The sequence below is a fragment of the Stomoxys calcitrans genome, chromosome 4 (genome assembly GCF_963082655.1).
Source record: "Stomoxys calcitrans chromosome 4, idStoCalc2.1, whole genome shotgun sequence".
NCBI classification, from domain to species: Eukaryota; Metazoa; Arthropoda; class Insecta; order Diptera; family Muscidae; genus Stomoxys; species Stomoxys calcitrans.
The window spans coordinates 21,081,160-21,104,077 of NC_081555.1; the positions used below are offsets into that span (position 1 = coordinate 21,081,160).

A 22,918-nucleotide genomic window follows, 5' to 3' on the forward strand; every position below is an offset into this window, starting at 1 on the left:
AGATTTGCTGTTGTACAGTGTAATGAAGCTATTTTATTATTATTTTTTTTTACTTATTGAATACTTTATACAATTTTAAAGGGTGATTTTTTTGAGGTTAGGATTTTCATGCATTAGTATTTGACAGATCACGTGGGATTTCAGACATGGTGTCAAAGAGAAAGATGCTCAGTATGCTTTGACATTTCATCATGAATAGACTTACTAACGAGCAACGCTTGCAAATCATTGAATTTTATTACCAAAATCAGTGTTCGGTTCGAAATGTGTTCAAATTTTGACAAATTTTGTTCAGCGATGAGGCTCATTTCTGGTTGAATGGCTACGTAAATAAGCAAAATTGCCGCATTTGGAGTGAAGAGCAACCAGAAGCCGTTCAAGAACTGCCCATGCATCCCGAAAAATGCACTGTTTGGTGTGGTTTGTACGCTGGTGGAATCATTGGACCGTATTTTTTCAAAGATGCTGTTGGACGCAACGTTACGGTGAATGAACACATTTCGAACCGAACACTGATTTTGGTAATAAAATTCAATGATTTGCAAGCGTTGCTCGTTAGTAAGTCTATTCATGATGAAATGTCAAAGCATACTGAGCATCTTTCTCTTTGACACCATGTCTGAAATCCCACGTGATCTGTCAAATACTAATGCATGAAAATCCTAACCTCAAAAAAATCACCCTTTAGAACTTAATTTTAAGTCTTATATTTCAGTTCGTTTGAATATGCCGACGACAAAAAGCGAAACTGCCAACTACCAAAGAATCCTAGGTAATCTCTCTTAAAAAAACACACATACCTCGCCGGAGAATGGTAAAAAACAAAGAACACAAGGAATGGAAACGTGAAGGGAAAGGAGGGCTACGGCAGTGTAAGAAGGATATTCTACCAAGAATTCGTTTTGGGGTTTGGTAAGGTCAGTTCAACTACCATCAGCCATACGAACGAACGAGTAAATGTATTAATAGTCGTCTGTTGTGAGTAAAGTAGGCTGCATAATTATTATTCGGTTAAGTATACACAAGCTACGTCACATCCATACAAGGTCTATAACGCAATCTAATGAGCCATAGGAGAAAACCGATTGCGATACTAACCAACCAACAGTCATCATGGGGGCTATCAAGTGCTCTTTATATAAATCCCACATTATGTGTAGACCAGCACAAAAAGGATTTAGTATGAGGACATGGACATGGATATAGAGGAAGGCAGCCTAACAACGACACACGAAAGGCTTTTGAGGAAAATGAACAACTCACGAAGGCTCTAAAGAACTAACTAAGAGTGCGATGCTGCACAAAAAATCAATAATGGCAATAAATGACTGACCTGGGTGTGTTGTACAAAAGAAAAATTAAAAAAAAAATCAATTGTTTAAAAATTTTTCTTTTAAGCTACACTTACTTGTATTTGGTTTGTGGTAGGCGTAGGACACCAAAAATTGTAACAATGACAAAGAGCCCACCATAAGATGATGATGCTCTGATTTTGCCAACAAATTCCTCAACGCGTCCAAGGTAATTCTTTGTTTGTAATTAAAGGGTAATTTATTTGGATCAGCCAAGATTGTCTTTTTATTCTTTTATTTCTTGTTTTCTTGAATCTATATAGAGTTTGTCTGAATGATTACTGACTTTATGCAAGGAAAAAAATTAATACCAAAAAATGTAATTGTAGAAAGCTACAACAACAATCAATTACACTTGGTTATGTGGCGGCATTCGTCACACACAAACTCATGCACAAGTAGACACTAGAATTGCACGCCCTCACGCAACACTTCACGGTATTTGGTGTTTATTTCACACAGTCTCAATAGCTCTCCTTTTCGTTAAAAAATTCGGTATTTTTTATAGAAATTTTAATTTGACTTTTTGTTTCAATAAAAGCAGCAAAAGCAAAGCTAACCCAATTAGATTTTATTAAAATTTCTTAAAAAACACAGTTATATATGTCCGGAATTTTCTGTCTGCTGCTGGACCGTTCCACTTTGCCACATATATGTATGAAGAAAATGATTTCTTGCATTTATATGTATACTTGTATAAGAATTTTTCTTGCTTTTATTGCGGAAAATTTGAAAATTTTTTATTTCGTTTTCACTGTTGGTTTATTCACGATAAGCTCTTTGAAAAGACTGAAAACGAAGTGTCCTGATGTAGCATAGTTTTAGGGAGCCTAAATCAATTATGTGCGTGTGTGTGTGTACTCTCACCGACCCAATAATGTTCTCATTGGGGAGTCCCTAAATGTTCTCTTACTCTTCTCTTAAAATATTTATCTCTTTATTAAAAAAATCCACAGGAAAGTCCAGAGAAAAGCCATTTTAGACAATAATACTTATAAAAATAAAATTTTATTAAAAAAAATTGTCAAAAATAAGATTTTAACATACAAATTCTTCATAAAAAATCAAATTGTGTAAAAAAAAATTATAAAAATTAAATTTTTATAAATTTAAAAAATAAAATCAAGTTGACATTTTCTATAAATCAAAGTTTGAAAAAAATGATATATTTTTTCATTAAAATTTTTTTCAAAAATAATATATTATATATAATCAAATTTTGACAAAATTTACTATAAAAATATAATTTTGAAAAAAATTTACTGTAAAAATAAAATTTTGACAAAATTTACTATAAAAATAAAATTTTGACAAATTTTCTAAAATAGAGAAATTTTATTATTTTACAAAGTACATAACGTTATAAAAAAAATGTATGATTTCTTTTTCCCAAGCCATGCTTCTTATTGTATATTTGTTAAGGAATTTTGCTTGCAATACCGCCTTAAAAAAAGAGAAAAACAAATAACCCGGATTGCGGAAAGTCAAGAGAATGTTTTATTGACTTTTATAGTCGCCAAAATAATGCATGTGGGGATGCACTATTATAAACACATACTGGCAGCCAGCTGGCTACTTGGATTGTTTTGGAGTTTGCGCATTTTAGCCGCAAATGGCCCATCCAACAGAAACACATTTTTCTAGAAGTTGTCGGAGAATACCGAAAAGCAACAATACAAGCTAATATGAAAGTAAAACATTTTTCCACGTTTGTCATTGTGTATGTATGTGAGAATGTCTCACGAAAACATACAAATTAACTTTAGGATTTTAATTGTTTTAAGCATCCTTAGCTCTTAGGCATTCCCTAAAAGTATGCAATGATAACGTAATATTTGCACTGAGGAAAACAACTATGAAGTATGCTCCTACTGTTTGTACGAGTGAGTTTAAGCATACAGTTTTCAAAGACATATTTTTATTCATGAACCAATCCATTTTAGGATTGATGTCTCCTCCATATATGCACATACCATAGTATGGTCATAAGACAGTTGGCAAAAGGCAATTGCTTTTAAGAGAAATGAGGATCTAACTCATGTAAAATGTTATTTCTATAGAAAATTTAGTTGCTGCTGTAGCCACGTGCTTACATGTGGTGATAGCGATTCTTAATTTCTATAGAAAAAAAATATTTCTTTTATTTCTATATAACAACTTTATGCACATTTTTTATATTCGCTTGCTGTTTAAAATTTATTCTATAAAAATGTTTGTAAGATGTTTTTAGAAAATGTTCCAATTGTTGTTTTCTTTTTTCATTAATCTTTGCCAACATTGTTTGTTCTCTTATTTTCAGGTTCTATGACCGAATGCTGAAAGTTTTGTTCGTAAAGTGTTCTTCAGTATGCTGCTTGGGGAAAAAATTCAACATTCATCAGTAACGAGTACACAAAACCGCAAATTTTCTTGTATATGCAGCAGCAGCATGCAACTGAAATATATCTAAAGCAGAGTGCATCTTTCTTTTCTACTCCAATTCCTAAACAAAAGTCATGCAATCATTAAACCTAAAAGATAGTCATTACTATGTTCCGTTATCTTTAAATTGTTGCCGAAAAAAAAAAAACAAAAATGTTAACGTTTTGCAACGGTGGTGTGATTGCAACGTAAAAACGTAACACCTAAAGTGTTAATTTTAAGTAGTCTTGGTGAAGACAATTGAAAGGGAGAAAAGAAAAGTAAAGAAACTAAACTAAAAAGTCTAAAGCGCAATAACAAAAGAGGCTCTCGCCAAATAACCAATCATAGTCTCCTTTAGCCTATGAAGAAGAGTGTCATTTTCTATCGTTTGGTTTTGTTGTTTTTGTTTCGAAATCAAAACCGGTCTGTTATTTTTTTTAAGATACCGCTTTATGCATTTTTGTCACACACAAAAATGTCTCAAATTGTTTTTTTAATCAAAGCAGGAATTTGTGGTGCTCAATTATATCAGTAGGGGGGAACGGGACATGGAAATTAATCAATCAAACAATACTGATTTGTTTTTGTGGAATATCTTTTTTTTTGTTGTTGTCTGTACTCAATTAACCGCATGACAAACTCGTATTTGCAGATTGCCCGTGATAAAAACTGATTCATGTGAAATTTTATGTTTAAAAAAGGGGAAAATAAGTTATAGCGGTAGCAAATGGTAAGACAATATAGCATAATAATAATATTGAAGCGGCCGATTTATGTGGACCGGTTTGTTGGCGATGAAGACTACGGTCTCCCGTTAGGTAAGGTCAAAATTGTTGAGCGATGCTAGATGCAACCCTGAGTTATGGGGAAGGCCTTCAGCCTGTGGCATCTCGAATGAGATTGCCAACGAGCAGACTAGGTCGTGCCATTAATTTCCATTGCCTTGGATAGGATTTTAAAAAGGGTACGGAGACCTTTTCAAAATGCCACTATCTATTTGAACCGGCAGGCGGTGACATGTGGAAGCTTGTGCCATTCTCAGGCAATCAGAAGACGACGGAATTGAGTTTGCCGACGAGCAAGGCTAGTAGTGGGCCACTAATGGCCTTTAACTGCATAAGCCTATGGCTTGTAATGTGTATATGGTTTGAACCATGACTCAGCGAATGAGTAGAGATGGGCGATGGGCAAATACCCAAAAGGTATTTAGTAAGTCAATTAGTCAGCTTTATATACAAAGAATAACAAATTATAAAAAAAATCATACAAAATGTTTTCAGTTACCAACATATCTGCAAATTTATGAATACCCAAAAAAAATTACCCGGTAAAATCCCATTTCTACCAAATATCTTCAATCCCATGGCAGCCGTACCGGATTGACCCGATGGATTCCTTCATCGGCAAGGGCTGCCCCGCCTCAGTGTACAATACACTGCTAGGACAACAACGACAACCAAATATCTGAACATTTATGAATAACCAAAAAGAATTTACCCGGTAGAATCCCATTTCTACCAAAAAGGAATCCCCGGCCATACTAGGTAAAGTCGATCGCAAGCATCAGACAAAATCTAACATCTCGAGACTTGTGTCACACGTTCATATGTGAAGCAGTAGCACTTTAGTGCCGAGCTAGAAAGTGCATAGGTTACATAGGTCTGTGTGGAAATTTTTTCAGACACTGGATATGATTTTTAAGATGGAACGGCAGTCCTGCCGAACGTCACGATCTATGTGGACCGAACAGGTGGCGATAAAGATTCAGGCCTCTAGTAAGGTAAGTTCGAAAATGGTTGAGGTGCATGCAGTAACTCTGGGTCTTGGAGAAGACTGGCATACTGTTCTGCTTACTAATGCAACAGGAAGGGGTGGCAATGAGGTTGCCGAAGCACATGCTTGGATTGGTTCACTAATGGGCTTAGTCCTGGATACAATTTTGAAGGAGCGGTAGAGGAAAAGCAAAGGATACAACACAACTATTCTTTTGTCTAGATTATTTCCGCACTATAAAGCCTCATGTCATTCTAGACTAGGGTACGAGCTTCGAGCAATCCGAAACAGCTGAAGGACCCTTAGCTATGTCCATCTGTCCGTGTTTTCTTTCCGTAAGATTTGAAAGCTGCAGATCGTAGGTCTCACCCAAATCATCACGAAATGTTTCACTACTTTTTTAGCCTGAAGGAAAAAGCTAAAGATTATTGTAAAAGTCTGTTCCCAAATATACACATCGTCCGATATACACATATAAGGACATAGCGAATGAAATTTTTAACCGATTTGCATTTGGTATAGAATGTGTTATTACCCAGCTGAGAGGATCTAGTAAATTTCTTCAAAATCGGTTTAGATTTGGATAAAGCTCCCACATATACAGATAGGTACCATCCGACGGACGGACTTTGTCGTTAAAACCCAGAACCTTGAGTTTCATCGGCCTAACCTAAAATCCAGACTTGTCTGAATGGAAAACAAACTCCGTCGTGTGAAAAAGATCTTATCAGTCGGGTTTAAGGACACTACAGCTGAGTTGGCTGAGTCAAAGATGTCCTAATGGGTCATTCACCTCCTATAATATAACAGTTTTAGCTCCCTTCCGGCAAAAGCAGCACGCACAATCCCCATAATCGTAGCACGGGATAGCTGTGAGCTCCACAAAATGGCCAAATAGCCACCATTTCCCCACGGCAATCGATCGTTGAACCGGAACGGGCTTGCTCACCTACAGGAACTAGACGAGGATCGCCACATCCACATGCAAATGTGGCTACAACAACAACATGAACACTACACAGTTGGAACGCTAAGCTTCGATTTATGTGGATATTCATAGTTGTTGTTCTTGTGGTAGCCACATTGTATGTGGAGGTAGCGATCCTCATCAAACTCCTAAAGATGTGTAAGCTCTTTCTGGTCCATAGGCCCGATCGCTGCGGGGACGTAATGGTCATTGGCTATTTAAAAACGCCAAAAAAAATTGCCTTGTCATGTCGAGCATCATAGGCACTTAGTATTTAAGCAAGAGCTGGTGCCGCCCGACCACTCACTGAGACTCCTCACTTCATACCGCTGATAGCACGCGACTACAGTTGCAGCTACTCCGTATACGAAGCAACCGCAAACTGCGGTAGCTCTCAGCTGAGCTTCTCGTAATAACAACATATAACCACCACACAGATCGGCAATCCCAAGGCAGCCGGTTGTACGTACCGGATTGACCCGATGAAGTCCTTCAACGGCAAGGGCTGCCGCCTCAGTGTACAACACACTGCTACAACAACAATAACCACACAAATCTGAGCTCAATGTTCCAGCCTGTATGGTGTTTATAGTTATCCTGCGCCGGGGATTTTCATAGTTATCACAAAGAGCTCAAATGAAATGGGAATGTTTTTATACGGAGTAGCTGCAACTGCTGTCGCGGCCAATCAACAATGTTGAGTGAAGAGTCTCATTGAGAAGCCGGGCAGCAACGGCTCCTGCTTAAATACCAAGTGCCTGTGATATACGATATGACAAGGCGATTTATTGGCGCCTTTAAATAACCAATAGCCAAAACGTTGCCGCGGCGATTGGTCCTATGGACCGGAACGAGGATACATCAACCATGACAACAACAACAATTCCCATTCTTATGGAGTTAATGTTTATGTGTTTTGTACTCTTGTGACTAGAAATCTTTTAGTTTTTTCAGAATTCTTAATTTTAATGTATGAAATTTATAAAATATTTAAATTTTATTCTTTAAATCACTACAATACCTTTGAATTTAATTACACTGCCAACCACTTTGTTGCTGTACAATGATTATATGCTTTACTTTTTAGTTCACTCTATCTTTAGACAAAGAATTTGCCAAACATTTGCCAAACTATCAAGCATTTTATTTTAAGACAGCTCAGGTGATACGGTACTTGCTACACACAGATATGGCAGCACGTGTCAAATCTACATAAGAACCATGAACAAAAACGCACATTTCAATAATGTCCCCAAGTGTTTAAAAGAATTTGACGTCATATAGAGTTAGAGCCCTTGGTGATTATGGTCAGTCAACCACCGGCTAAAACTCATGCACAAAACAATTGAAAACGAATAAAAAATCAACTTTCATGATGTTGGCGACAACATCATCTTTGACGTATAAAAGACATTCGCATAAAAAATCAACTTTCATGATGTTGGCGACAACATCATCTTTGACGTATAAAAGACATTCGCATCGCATTTGAACCTACAGATGTACATATGTATGTGGGTACAACAAAAAGTGTAGACGTAGTATCTATTTCAAAAACCATCCATTCATCACGTACTTTCATATATACAATACATACTTGAGTATGTGTGATTGTATGTCCAAACATACCTGCTGACAGAGTGTATACAAAACTTTTCATCTACAAACCTCAACCTTGAATTTATTTGTGCACAAAATACTGAGATACAAAGCAACGTTGGACCGCATGCTCGAAAGAAAACCTACCCATCACATTCACATTCAGTATCTAGCATAGAATAGTGAAAACAAAAATTTACATTAGCATCATCATTTCGCACATTGTGAATTTTGCTTGTTTTTTTTATAATAAAGTATTGTGGCTTTGTTTTTGCGCAAAGTAATGTTTTGTACTATTTTGGCTTCATTATCAAGACACTGGGCTGGACTATACAATTTTGTTAAGTTATAAAATGTTTCTTTTATAATGGAATTGTGAAAGGATAATAAATATTTTTTTAACCCACCACCATAAGTTGGGAAGTAGCATATGGGTCCAAATCGGTGCTTATTTGGGTACCCATCACCAAGGAACCGACATTGCAAAACTTAATGAAAACTTTTGTACTCCGATATGGTTGATTAAGTATTTGTTGCCTATTTCCACTGATAGCAATTGTGAGTAAGCAATCTAAATAGAGGTGTTTACTGCCTCCATTCTGGGTTGAAGCGTGTGAGAGTAGCTCACCCTCACAAAAACCCAAAAATACTATGAAGAAACAATAAAAAAAACAAAAGTTGTAAACCTCTACAAACGTTTTATTTATACTAGCCCACACAAGCAACGCTCCGCTGCCTTGCCTTCTACAATACACAGAATAAATATGTACTTATATTTATTTCCTAAATTTCTAGGTCTCATGGGTGTATCTTAACTTCAAATATACTCCACATTTTTTGGAATACACAACTTGCCAATACCTTTCGGTAGAATGCAGACCATATTTCAAAAGGTAAAGATTGTGCAGCCGCACAGGCACAAATGTTTTTTTCATTTTCATTTATCATTGGTAGGATTATTATTGGTAGCGATCTCCCGATTTAAGTGTATGAGACGCGAAATGCGCTTTTGCTATCCACCCAACATCTGACACATAGTCCCGTTTTCTGATTGAATGAAAGCAAAAAACCGCATTTCTTACCCAGAATTTACGAAATTTGAAAGAGATCCCTTAACACTCGTACAGTTACAGTCAATACTAGAATTTACGCCCTTTTCCCAAATTTGAAGCAGTGAGTCCCCTTATAACAGGGTTTGGCCCGCCGACATCAATGGTTTTATTCTGCACTCTCAACAAATGCACAGAAACAACAAGAAGGAAATTCATTTTGAGTAATCCTCGTCGATTTTTTTTCAGTAATTAACCTTGTATTTATTGGGTTGCCCAAAAAGTAATTGCGGATTTTTCATATAGTCGACGTTGACAAATTTTTTCACAGCTTGTGACTCTGTAATTGCATTCTTTCTTGTCAGTTATCAGCTGTTACTTTTAGCTTGCTTAAGAAAGAAAGTGTAAAAAAAAGTATATTTGATTAAAGTTCATTCAAAGTTTTATTAAAAATGCATTTACTTTTTTTTAAAAAATCCGCAATTACTTTTTGGGCAACCCAATATATGTTGGAAAAACATACCAAAAAATTGAGGTCAGCCTACCAATCTACCAAGAGAATAAAAACCTACCAATTTTGGTAGGATTCTACCAAAAACGGCAACACTGGTGACAACCTCTTCAGGCGCCACATTGTCATTTGGAGAATTTCCCGGGAAATGTGACATCGTCCAAACATTTTCTAACTTCTTAATATACCCCAACTTAATAGGTCTCGAGGGGAGGCCACCATAGCGCAGAGGTAGCATGTCCGCCTGTGATGCTAAACGCCTGGCTTCGAATCCTGGCGAGACCATCAGAAAAAGTTTTCAACGATGGTTTTCCCCTCCTAATGCTGGCAACATTTGTGAGGTACTATGCCATGTAAAACTTCTCCCCAAAGAGGTGTCGCATTGCGGCACCCCCCGTTCGGACTCGGCTATAAACAGGAGGCCCGTTATCATTGAGCTTTAACTTGAATCGGACTGCACTCATTGATATGTGAGAAGTTTGCCCTTGTTCCTTAGTGGATGTTTATGGGCAAAATTTGCATTTTGCAATAGGTTTCGAGGACAGAATCTTCCTTAGCCTAGAGGCCTCAGATGCGGAATTCCACGCAGGATTTGTTCTGAGCCTTTCTCAGCTCGCCCGTATATTTTCTTAGCTCAGCTTTATAGATGTCCCAATCGTGTGGTGCTCATGTGGCTTTCGCCCTGTTGAAGTTCGCGGACAGGCGAAAATCCTGGACATTTCTTCGACAACCCATATTATGTTTTTCGTATTCATTTTATTTTATAATTCGCACTACTGTTGCTAAGTTTTTTATATGTATGTGAGTTTGTATTTAATATATGGTACCAATTGCCCCACTTGGTTTTACAAAAGTTCCTCTATAGTAATAGTTCACTGAAAAAACACATGGTGCTTTGATATACATACATATGTTCCTCATTATCACCTAGTTAATGAGTGTCATAATTGTAAAAAAATATATATAGAAACACTTATTGCTATATAGCAAATTACATAGCATTTAATATTGAGACGTATCTTTATCTGATAGAATATTCTAGCTGTTTTTTCTACATCAGGTAGGTTAGTTACATGTATCAATTTTCGCAATCTTTAGCCTGGTACTCTGTTCGCTTATCACGAAATTTTTTCACGATTACTTTTTCAGATAATAGGTTTTAAAGCATACATCTTTTTGATTTGAAATTCAAAATTAATTATGGCAAAATTTAAATAAAACAATTAAGAGCGTGCTAAGTTCCGAATCTTATATACCCTCCACCATGGTTCGCATTTGTCGAATTCTATGCATGGTATCTCTTTTTAGGCAAACAGAGAATATTGAATAAAAACTGTTATGCTATTGGAATTATATCAATTTAATGTCCGATTCGGACCATAAATGAATGGTGAACATTGTGTAATATTTCAGTTCATTCGGATAATATTGTAATTGTGCCTTGTAGGGGCTCAAGAAGAAAAATCGGGAGATCGGTTTATATGGGAGCTGTATCAAGCTATTGATCGATTCAGACCATATTAATCGTGTATGTTGTAGGTCATGAGAGAAGCCGTTTTACAAAATTTCAGCCAAATCGGTTAAGAATTGCGCCATCTAGAGGCTCAAGAAGTCAAGATCCCAGATCGGTTTATATGGCAGCTATATCAGTTTATGTACTGATTTGCGCCATACATAGCACAGTTATTGAAAGTCATAACAAAACACGTCATGCAAAATTTCAGCCAAATCGGATGAGAATTGCGCCCTCTAGAGGCTCAAGAAGTCTAGATCCAAGATCGGTTTATATGACATCTATACCAGATTATGAATCGATTTGAACCTTTCTAAACACTGTTGTTGGAAGTGATACCAAAACACTACGTGCAAAATTTCAGTCAAATCGGACGAAAATTGCGCCCTCTAGAGGCTCAAGAAATCAAGACTCATGATCGGTTTATATGACAGCTATATCAAAACATGGACCGATTTGAACCACAATTGGCACAGTTGTTGGTTATCATAACAAAATACTTCGTGCAAAATTTCATTCAAATCGGATAAGAATTCCGCCCTCTAGAGGCACACGAAGTCAAGACCCAAGATCGGTTTATATGGCAGCTTTATCAAAACATGGACCGATATGGCCCATTTACAATACCAACCGACCTACACTAATAAGAATGTTTTGTGCAAAATTTCAAACGGCTAGCATTACTCCTTTGAAAGTTAGCGTGCTTTCGACAGACGGACGGACGGACATGGCTAGATCGACATAAAATGTCACGACAATCAAGAATATTATACTTTATGGGGTCTCAGACGAATATTTTGAGTAGTTACAAACAGAATGACGAAATTAGTATACCCCCATCCTATGGTGGAGGGTATAATTAATATGTTATCATTTGGAATTTTTGTATTATTTTGAAAAAGTAATCGCGATAAACATTGGTTTTGAACTGTGAAAAACGGACATTGTACCAACATTTAATATAGATTCTTAATATTAATATGAATAATATATACAATAAACATAAAGTTTTGTTGGTACTTACCTAAAATTCTTTCAAAAGTCATATAAAACAATATGTTCCCCTGCTTGGGGTGCGCCAAATGATCCACTCGGTAAGTTAAAAGAGTAGCGTTAACAACAAAAAATATAAAGCTTAAGCTTTTACTGTAGTAAGAAAAAAAGAACAAGAAAAAAGAAAATGAATTTTACAAAATGGAAAAAAATTGACGAAAAAACAAATATATATATTTATACAGAGCATAGCACAAAAATTGTATGTAAATAAATGGAATCTAAAAATTAACAGATAAAGCTATGGGTTGCCCAAAAAGTAATTGCGGATTTTTCATATAGTCGGCGTTGACAAATTTTTTCACAGCTTGTGACTCTGTAATTGCATTCTTTCTTCTGTCAGTTATCAGCTGTTACTTTTAGCTTGCTTAAGGAAAAAAGTGTAAAAAACGTATATTTGATTAAAGTTCATTCTAAGTTTTATAAAAAATGCATTTACTTTCTTTTAAAAAATCCGCAATTACTTTTTGGGCAACCCAATAGAATAATTATAAAAAAAAAATAAATGTATCAAGATTGTGGCAACTAAAAATTATGCCTCCCATTCTTTGAAAGTTTTGCTCAAAACACAAGGCGCTGCATCAGAGACCTAACTTAAGAAATTTCTTTACTACTTTTATAGTGTGACCCTCGCAACTATACGAAACCGGGCGACCAAAACTAAGCAAGTAAAGATGGAGAACCAACCACCACATTGGCTATGCAGGCTTAGTAGTAAAAAATAAAATTTGTTTAAATTTGAAATGAGGAATTACGACAAAAATCTTTACATATTCTGGACGGAAGAAATCGTGGTGCAAAATTTTAAGAAGATCGGTAGAAAAATGTGCTTGAAAAGGCCTCAAAAAAATCGAGAAATAAAAATACATACATATATGGAAGCTAAATTTCGATCGATTTTTGCCAAATTAACTACTGTTCCGTCCCCTATGTCTAGTTTTGCTAACATATCTCCAATTGACCGTGACAATAATCTTAGTTTTAGGTGTATTGATGAAAGTGAGCTTTAGAGTGCAATATTTAGAATTAAATCTAATGTAACGGGTGTTAACTGCATTCCGATAAAATTTTTAAAAATATTTATCATTTACTTTCATTTCATTTTCTTCATTTTTTAACACAATTCTTATGACTGGTAATTTTCTTTTAAAGTGGAAATATGCAAAGCATTTCCCAATTCGAAAGAAGGAGAATCCGGGTTCTGTGTGTTCTGATTTCCAACCTATTTCTGCACTACCGTCATTGCCTAAAGATTTTGGGATGATTTTGAAGGAATGATAAATCCTATCTATTGTGGCACTTAGCATATGGTTCTTTATGATGCGTTCCACAACTTTAGACAAGGCAGGAAGGATGGAAATAGGCCTAATGTCATCAAGGGAGCCTATGATTTTGGACTTAGGAATAGGGACAACCCGCGCAATTTTCCAATCGTAAGGCAAAATTTATGTCTAAGATCAAACAGGATATGTAAGGATAGATAAGTTTAATAAAATGTATTGGTATCTCGTCAACTCCAATAGATCGAGATTTCACCCTGTTCATGGCAGCAAATAAATCAAGTTCATCAATACATTGGAAAGAAAATGAGTGAATAGAGTCATAAAAATTATCAAAGTTAACGAATTCAAAGTTATCGGTATCGGAAACAAAGTATGAATTGACAGCATTAGCAGAGTAGTCAATAAAGACAAGACATCATTATCAGCTCCTACACTTCTAGAATCTCTTAAAACTTTCCATAATCCTGATAAATCTTAACCACAGAAAAGCCTGAAAAAATAATTTCGCCGTCCCTTTGCTTTGTTACGAACCAAAGGGCATTGCCAGTTTGCCTCTGAATGGTCTAAATGAAAAGCGGAAAATGATAGATCCCTCAAAGACTTTGCTAGCAAAATTCTATTCGAATCAATCCAATTGTCGCTTGGACAACGTACACGCCTTCTAATAATAGGAATATAATCAAATAAAGAATTAATTAAAAAGCGAAGCACTTCACATTGCTATCCGTTGCATTGTAAAAGGCCTCAGAATCAAACTCATTAAGAAATAACATCAAGCCATCCCAATCTATGTTCTGAAAATGTTCTCAGGCACATCTCTTACATGTAACTAAAAGACACTGAGGATAAGGGCATGCTCTGACAAAGATGGACACTGAGCCTGTCCCGTGTAAGTAACTAAAGAATTATCACTGACTAAGAAAAAATCAAGCAAAGATGTAGATTGCGTCCTTATATCAAATTGCGTAGGTATCGAATTATGTACTAAAGACATATCCATTCTATTACAAAGGGATCGGAATTGATCTGCCTTCGTCAAAGTCAAATAAATTGAAATTAAAGTCTCCTGAAATAATGGTATTTGCATGCGCATTTGAATACCATTTTCTACAACTATCATCAGTCTGGTTATCGTTGATTATCATTGATTCTTCATATGACTGATGAGATAAGACGTTGTTTGCATGATAGGCATTCGGAATATTAGATTTAAGTAAAGCATTTAGTCGGAGGCCACTGTAGCGCAGAGGTTAGCATGTATGCCTATGACGCTGAACGCCTGGGTTTAAATCCCGGAAAATTTTCAGCGATGGATGGTTATCCCCTTCTAATGCTGGCGACATTTGTGAGGTACTTTGCCATGTAAAAAAAAAGAGGTGTTGTGAGCTCTGCGGCACGCCGTTCAGAATTGGCTATAAAAAGGACGTCACGATATTCGTGATTGTATCCAAAACTCGAAATTGGGTATTTTTGCCGATGATATACAAATGTTTACTTCAGTTTCCTCGACTTCTCTAACTGATTGCGTTTTAGCCTTAAATTTAGACATTGGCCGTATTAACGATTGGAATATTGAATAAAGGATCAATATTAACATTAATAAGACTAAATGCGTATTTTTTGGTTGGGCACGAAGCCAATTACAAACTACGAAAATAATTCTTCAAAATGCAGTAAGTCCTTGTTTTGATTCTGTATCTTGTCTCGGGTTTGATATTGATAGTACTCTTAATTTAACTGCCCACATTTCGAGCGTATGTTCTAAAGTAAATTCTAAAGTTTTTATGGCGATTATATAGCCTTGATCTGGTTTTACCTATCGCTCTTCATCATAGGTTGGTCCAGGCTCTGCTTATGCCTAACATATTGTACGGCCTCGAGGTCTATTCTGGAAGTATTCCTCAAATATAGGAAATCTGCACTATCGTTTCAATGGTATCCTCCGATTTGTTTATGGCAATCGGGTCCGAATTGACTATAATTATTACTATACTAAACTTTTAGGGTGCTCTTTTGATCCTTTTAAGGATCTTATATGCATCTATTTATTTTTCTGTATGGTAAAATTCGGTCTACACCAACATCTCTTTGATTTAATAGCTTTTTTATACCATCCACAATAGGATGGAGGTATACTAATTTCGTCATTCTGCTTGTAAATCCTCGAAATATTCATCTAAGACGCCATAAAATATATATTCTTGATCGTCATGTCATTATAAGTCGATCTAGCTCTGTCCGTCCGTCTGTGTGTCTGTCGAAAGCACGATAACTTTCGAAGGAGTAAAGCTAGCTGCTTGAAAATTTGCACAAATACTTCTTTTTAGTGTAGGGATTGTAAATGGGCTATATCGGTCCATCGGTTTTGATATAGCTGCCATATAAACCGATTTTGGATCTTGACTTCTTGAGCCACTAGACGCCAAAATTCCTATCCAATTTGAATGAAATTTTGTGCGAGGTGTTTTATTATGATTTCCAACAACTGTACTGAGTATGGTTGAAATCGGTTCATAACCTGATATAACTGTCATATAAACCTATTGTATATGGGGTCTTGTCTTCTTGAGCGTCTGGACGGCGCAATTCTTAGCCAATTTGGCAGACATTTTGCACGACATGTTATGTTATGACTTCCAATAACTGTGCTTAGTATGGTTTAAATCGGTCCATAACCTTATATAGCTGCCATATAAAGCGATCTTGAATCTTGATTTCTTGAGCCACTAGATGGCGCAAATCTCTTACCGATTTGGCTGAAATTTCGCATGACGTGTTTTGCTATGACTTCTAACAACTGTGCCAAATATGGCTCATATCATTCTATAACCTGATATAGCTACCATATAAACCGATCTGGGATCTTGACCTCTTGAGCCTCCGGAGGGCGCAATTATTATCCGACTTGGCTGCAATTTTGTACAATGACATTCAATATACGTGTCAAATATGATCCGAATCCGTCTATAGCCGGATACAGATCCCATATAAACCGATCTCTCTATTTAACTTTTTGAGACCCTAAAGGGCGCAATTCTTACTCGAATTGGCTGAAATTTTACACAATGACTTTTACTATGGTCTCCAACATTCAATTCAATTATGGTTCAAAAATCCAATGTAATAGCAATTATTTTCTTTTATCCTTTGTTTGCGTAAAGATATATCGGGAAAAGAACTCGACAAATGCTATCTATGGTGGTTCGAACTTAGCACGCTTTTACTTGTTAAGTACTACTAGGAATTCATCAGTACTTTTAGAAAAATTTTCTCACCTTGTTCTTGAGGGGTCATATTCAGTACATGTGGCCAGGTAATGGAACCCTTTGCCCCCCTACTTCCCTGTAAAACCATGTATTTTCAGGCGCTTTGCTAGAGTGAATTTTTATCAAACTTCAAAGTTTATGTTGCTGACAATTTTTACATTATATAACTTATTTTTCATTTAAATTGTTTTCTTCAGTTTTAAAGATTGTGCGTTACGTGTTTAGTCGATAAGTATATTTGAATTCATTTTGTTGTTGGTTTAAATTGTTTATAATGTTGCCCAGAAGGGAGTTGGTTGATTAATAAAAATTGAATAAATAAAAAAAACTTAAGAAAAAAGTAAAATTGCATCATTTGTTGGAACAGGGTATAGGCTAACGTCTGCTGGCCTTCCCAATACATAATTGCAAATTTTGCCCATGAACATTCCACTAAGGAACAGGGGCAAAGGTGCAGTCCGATTCAAGTTTAAGCTCAATGACAAGGGGCCTTCTTTTTATAGCCGAGTCCGAACAGTGTGCCGCATTGCGACACCACTTTGGAGAGAAGTGGCATAGTACCTCACAAATGTTACCATCATTAGGAGGGGGAAACCATGGTCTCGCCAGGATTCAAACCCAGTCGTTCAGCGTCATGAACGGACATGCTAATCTCTGCGCTACAATGGCTTCCGTATCACAATAATATAAATCACAATTTACAAAAAAGACAATCAAACAAGATGGGGGAAAGGTATTGGTACATTGGAGCTTGTTGTACAACGGTATAGATCCAATAATGAAGTAAAAGACACAATGGATGTGTTTCAAAATGGAGCAAGTATTACTAGATTTTGCAGAATGGTATATGCTTCTGAAATTGGTATACTTTCAAGATAAATACCGGAAACATGCTAGTAAATTGGCTAGGTCAATGGGGTCTAGGTTAAACCGTGACCTGTTCAATCTCCTGACCTCAATACCATACACCATTTATTGGGAGACATTGAAATTATGTTACAAAGAATCGACTACCAAAAGCGAAATAGCGATGGATCGAAGATCGCAATACCTGCCACAAAATCCGTTTAAAAGTTATCCCAGGATTGTCCTGTAAAGAGATGCCAAGGTCTCATTGAGACTCCATACATCATAGATGTCTCGAAATCATAAAATAAGAGGTTATTACTCTAGGCACAGAAATAATTAGGTTTCAAATAATTAGGTTTTCAAATTGTGTGCCATTTCTTTTAAATGAATTGTGTTATTTATAAATACTCCTATTATTTTGAACAGCGATTTTTGAAAAAAAAAATGTATTCAATGAAATATTTTAAATAACTTGGTGCTATACAAATTAGAGAACTAATTAATCTTATGTAAAAAAAATTAATAAAAATTGTATTTTTGTAAGAAAAAAAATAAATACGGTTTTTTTAGAGGAGTGCACTATTATTTTGAACAAAACTATATATACGTTTGCATCAAAGCCAGCTAATCATCTTGCACAAATGTCTATGCCAACATCTTTGTGCAAAATATTAGAGATACATCTCAACAAGTAGCAAGAGTGTGTTCATATATTTGTGCACTCCTGCGGTGTGACTAATTATAGAAAACAATTTCTTTATAATTATATTAAGAAAAAATTCGCAAAAATGTATGAATTGACTTTTTGTTTTACAAAACAGGGTGCGCCATAGAAAATTACTTGTTTGAAAAGCCAATTAAAAAAAAATACTTCAGTTATTGTTTTAATTCTTTTTTTTTTATTCCGAATCGGGTAAATGGCGACCCCCATTGCACATACTACAGAACTGCATAAGACCTAATGTTAAATATATTTATTTTTAACAAATTCGGTAGTAGCCTACTCGGTCTGAAATTCGCATTAAAAAGTATAATTAACCTAAGTGTATAACATCTAAATAACACGATAATAATAAAGAGTACGTTATGAAGGAGTAGTAAGATGCACGAACAAAGACGTTGTACTGCGAATCAAAAATCTTTTGCCTATCACCAGAAAGTATTTTGTCCTTTAAAACGTGCTCAAAAATCTTCGACAAAACCGGAGGTATATAAATGGGTCTCAGGCCATCAGGGCCTCGAATAACAGATGATTTAGCGACGGGCACTACTCATGCCATTTGCTAAGCCCTTGTAAAATCAGATGTCAAAATTGCATTAAACAAATATACAATATAATCCAAAACATATGGGAACATAAGTTTAAGAAATTTTGCTGAGATTCCATCAGTACCAATGGACTTCGATTAGTCCTGTTAAAAGCCAACAGAACATCAGCGCAATTAATACAAGAAAAAGAAAGGTTAGGTTGGGTTTAAGTGACAGGCGTTTTCATCCATTGTGATGCCACAGGAATAGAAGAAGGAAGATGCCTTTTAGTTCCTACCCTTAAATCATCCAGATCGTTTTAAAAACCCCAATAACCTGCAAATGTTCACATTCGATAAAACAGACAGGTTTTCAAAGAAATGAGAAACTAAAGTGGAACCCCTTCTGACTGCTGGTGCGGGACACAAACACAAAAAGTGTTCTATAGTCTCTTCTTCTTCGATGGCCCCACAGCTTCTGCAAAAGTCGTTGCTGGCAACCATCAATATGTCAGCATGTTTTCCGATTAGACAGTGACCGTCATGACGGACACAATGACTGAGACGTGGGTTCTACCCAATGACAGCAAAGAAGTAGACCTCTTCAAGTCTAGATTAGGAATACTCGTTGTCCTTCGGGCCTGGTCCTGAAATCTTAGCTTACATGTCGCTAGAGGCATACCCACAGATTCTAGTATCCCTGGAATGTGTAGGGTAGTTCCTAGTCTCGCAAGCTCATCCTTTTTACAATGCCCTGGGATATTTCTGTGCCCCGGCATCCAGAACAGGTGAATTTTGAACACTTCAGTCATCGCGTTGGGAGATCTGCGACTGTCAAGGGCGGTTTTTGTGTTCAGAAATACGTTCTCTAGGGATTTAATGGCTGCCTGAGAAAATATTTATGCCAATCGTTGTAATGACATTATAGCTGAACCATTGCACAACTTCCTTAATTGCAAGGATCTCCGCTTGATACACACTTCAGTGGTCGGGTCACCTTTTCGATATGACCAGTTCTAGATCTTTAGAGTATACCCCAAAGCCCATCTGGTCGTTTAGTTTGGAACCATCCGTATACAAGTCTATGTAACTTCTGTTACCAGGGATATCGTAGTTCCAATCGGATCTATCAGTGGAGCAGTACTTTTTATCAAAAAGAAAAAGAAACCCCACCGCCGAAGTGGAAAAACGGGTCGAATGTAAAGCTGGGAGAGCTATTAGTACACCAAAAGCAAAGAAGTGGTTAATGTTGTCAACATCAACATTATAATTCAAATTATCACCGCCAATACAGCTAGTATCTCTAAAAATGCGCCAAAAACCCACTAGAATCCACATTTGCCAAACAACCTAGAGAAGTACTTCATCCTGGACTTTCCAAATAACTGTCTTCACCCTACTACGATACCCGCAAAAAAACGTTCCAATTCAATGAAGTACTATTCAGCTGAAAAGCTTTCTACGACAAATCCCTAAAAGAATTTGCATGCAATGTACCATTTGAGTTTAACCAATCATCATCACTATCCATATGAACTTTTCTCCTAATAATAGGAACAAAAGCATAAAGTTCAAAAAGCAAATCACATTTTTCATCATCAAATGTAGATAGAAATGTAAAATCTTCAAAATTAGACAACAAAAAAAACCATCCCAATTCGTGTCCACTCTTTGCAGCATATCAATCGGTATGTTGGCAATAGAATCGCGATATTTTTTCTTGAGGTGTGCTATGGTCATTTGACATAAATTAGGGATTTCAAATAACCCCATAAAAAGATATTACACGGACTCAAATCTGGAGAGCGTACCGGTCATTAGAGATCACCTCTGAGAGAGATGAGGCGTTTAGGGAAATGTTGTCGCAACAAATTCATTGGGTCTCGTGCTGTGGTTCCATCTTGCTGAAACCACACGTTTCTAACCATCACTTCCTGGAGGCTTAAATGAAAATAACCCTCAATTATGTTCCTGAAAGCGCTGCATTCACGATCCCAAGGCAGCCGGTAGTAAGTACCGGATGGATCCGATGAAGTCCTTCATCGCCTAGGGCTGCCACCTCAGTGTACAACACACTGCTAAAACACCAACGGTAAATGCGCGTTCGTTTTCTTCAAAAAAAAATATGGACCAATTATTCCCATTACTGACATTGCACACCAGACATTAACTCGTTCACAATGAAGTGGATTTACGCGGATTTATTGCCTACCTCACTCTTTCGATATTTTCCGGAGTTCTGATGGCCCGTTGAATTCCAATTCTGGGTTTAGCGACACTTTCACACTTCCGAAGTGAGTTAACCTACGATAGAATTGAATTAAGGCTAGGAACTGTGAGGAGTCTATAAGGAGGAATTTAAAAGCGGGCGCGAATGGCACTTTGCTCAGCAACAGCAAATGAGCGACCGTTAGCAAAGCTCCCGGTGGCGAAGGCCCGCTGCCCGCTAGACCAGTGCATGATGACAACTGAGTGGAGACTTCCCGCTCCAGATGCATCCCCCCATCACAACCCTCTCCCCACCAATTCGCTGCTTGAGTTCTTTTTTCGTCAAATAAACAAGTTTCTCCGGCGCACCCTGTATATGAATGAATTTTGTTTTATTGTTTTCTTACTTTTTGGCCTTTTTTCTTTTTCCCTTGTACAACACAAAGCAGCACAAAAGACCTGTGTGTGTGTGTGGATGTATGGAAATTATAATAATCAACGACAACTGAAAAGAAACAAAAAAAAAGAAGACAAAATAAGGAAAACATAAAATGTAAATAACAATAAATTGATTGTAACTTTATACACAAATGTATGTTATCGATTTTGTACTATACGCAAGTATAAATAGCTCATAATTTAGGTATTTTCCTTTATGCGTTGTTGTGGCTAGCCACTTTTGTTACTAAGAGGCTGAGATTTTCTTTCTTGTGTCAATGACAGTGGCAATCTTTAGCAAGTACTCCAACAATACACCCCCTTTTCCTAAGGCATCGTAAAATAGCAGATAGCTATTATATATACACACAGAAACAAATGTATTGCCACAGCCGACTCGCTTTAATAGTGGACTTTTGTTGTACTCTCGCTAACACCCCACCCCACGCCTCTATACTCTTTCATCTTCTTCTCAAACATCAATGACCAAATGATATGCGCATATGATAACAACAACGTCGATACCAAGTCAAATCATAACGCTCTGCAGACGCAGGTGTTTGCCCTTTTGCATAAATAAAAGCAGCTGAAATTGGCTAGATATCTGTGGGACCCTATGTGTACCCAAAAAAAAAACGACAATTCAGAGTGCACCAAAGATATCCACCATAAGCTTCTCCTGTTTCACCAGTTTATGCAATTGCTGTTTCCACGTCATTTTGTTTGTTAATTCTGGTTATACTATGTACACATGCATGTATATATATATGCACATATATACACGACTCATTTTTGCCAAGCTACAAGAAAACCAGCCAGCCACACGTATAATTGCACCAACCTACTCTAACCTCAATTTAGATTTTCAAGATATGGCTATCAGCAATGATACCATTGGCTCTGCCCTTAATTCAGCAATTGCCTATTTACCTGTTACGTTGGAGAACTTCTCAATAACACTTGGTGAATTTAGCACAACAAATTTAAAAACTCTGTGAACCTTTTTAAATGTGATCTACAATGGTACGATGGTTAAATTGTCAATTTGCAATTAAATTTACTATATTCGACTAATCGACTATATTTTATATTTAATAATCGATACTCGGTATATGTAATTTATGGGGACTTTACATGGCACATTATGATCTGTGGTCATTATAATAGAAAGTTTATACAGCACATCATGATCATACTCATCGTGTATACGTGTTGATTACAGTAGATTTTGCAAATACCGTACATCGATTTTTTCTTTTCTTTGATTTTATTTAATTTTTCATACTTTTCTTCTCTTTTTATAACTTTATTTTGGAAAGAAAACCCCCAAAAACATCATCCAAAATCAAAACTGGACCTATCTAGACAATATGGGTTTCAAACGAGAAAACTCTGAAAAACTTAAAA

At 36.4% G+C, this 22,918-nt stretch overlaps 1 protein-coding gene and 1 long non-coding RNA gene across 4 annotated transcripts in view; one reads left to right on the forward strand and one right to left on the reverse strand.

The window, feature by feature from the left end:
• The window catches only part of LOC106085183 (eukaryotic translation initiation factor 5), a 41,078-nt gene extending 18,510 nt beyond the window's left edge, over positions 1-22,568 (reverse strand). Inside the window, exons 1-3 of one of the 3 annotated variants that reach the window (XM_059367822.1) lie at positions 22,442-22,568; positions 21,481-21,578; positions 12,192-12,313 (exon numbers count right to left, since the gene is read on the reverse strand). The gene's annotated coding sequence lies outside the window, so the exon portion shown is untranslated. Of the gene's footprint in view, positions 1-1,408; positions 1,638-2,044; positions 2,132-12,191; positions 12,314-21,480; positions 21,579-22,441 lie in introns of those variants that run through there. The other 2 variants (XM_059367823.1, XM_013249284.2) reach the window with 2 other exon arrangements.
• On the forward strand, positions 3,462-3,973 carry LOC106085245 (uncharacterized). Its single transcript, XR_001220913.2, has 2 exons — positions 3,462-3,563; positions 3,652-3,973. It is a non-coding gene; the product is annotated as an uncharacterized LOC106085245 (long non-coding RNA).
• Positions 22,569-22,918: the final 350 nt, after the last annotated feature.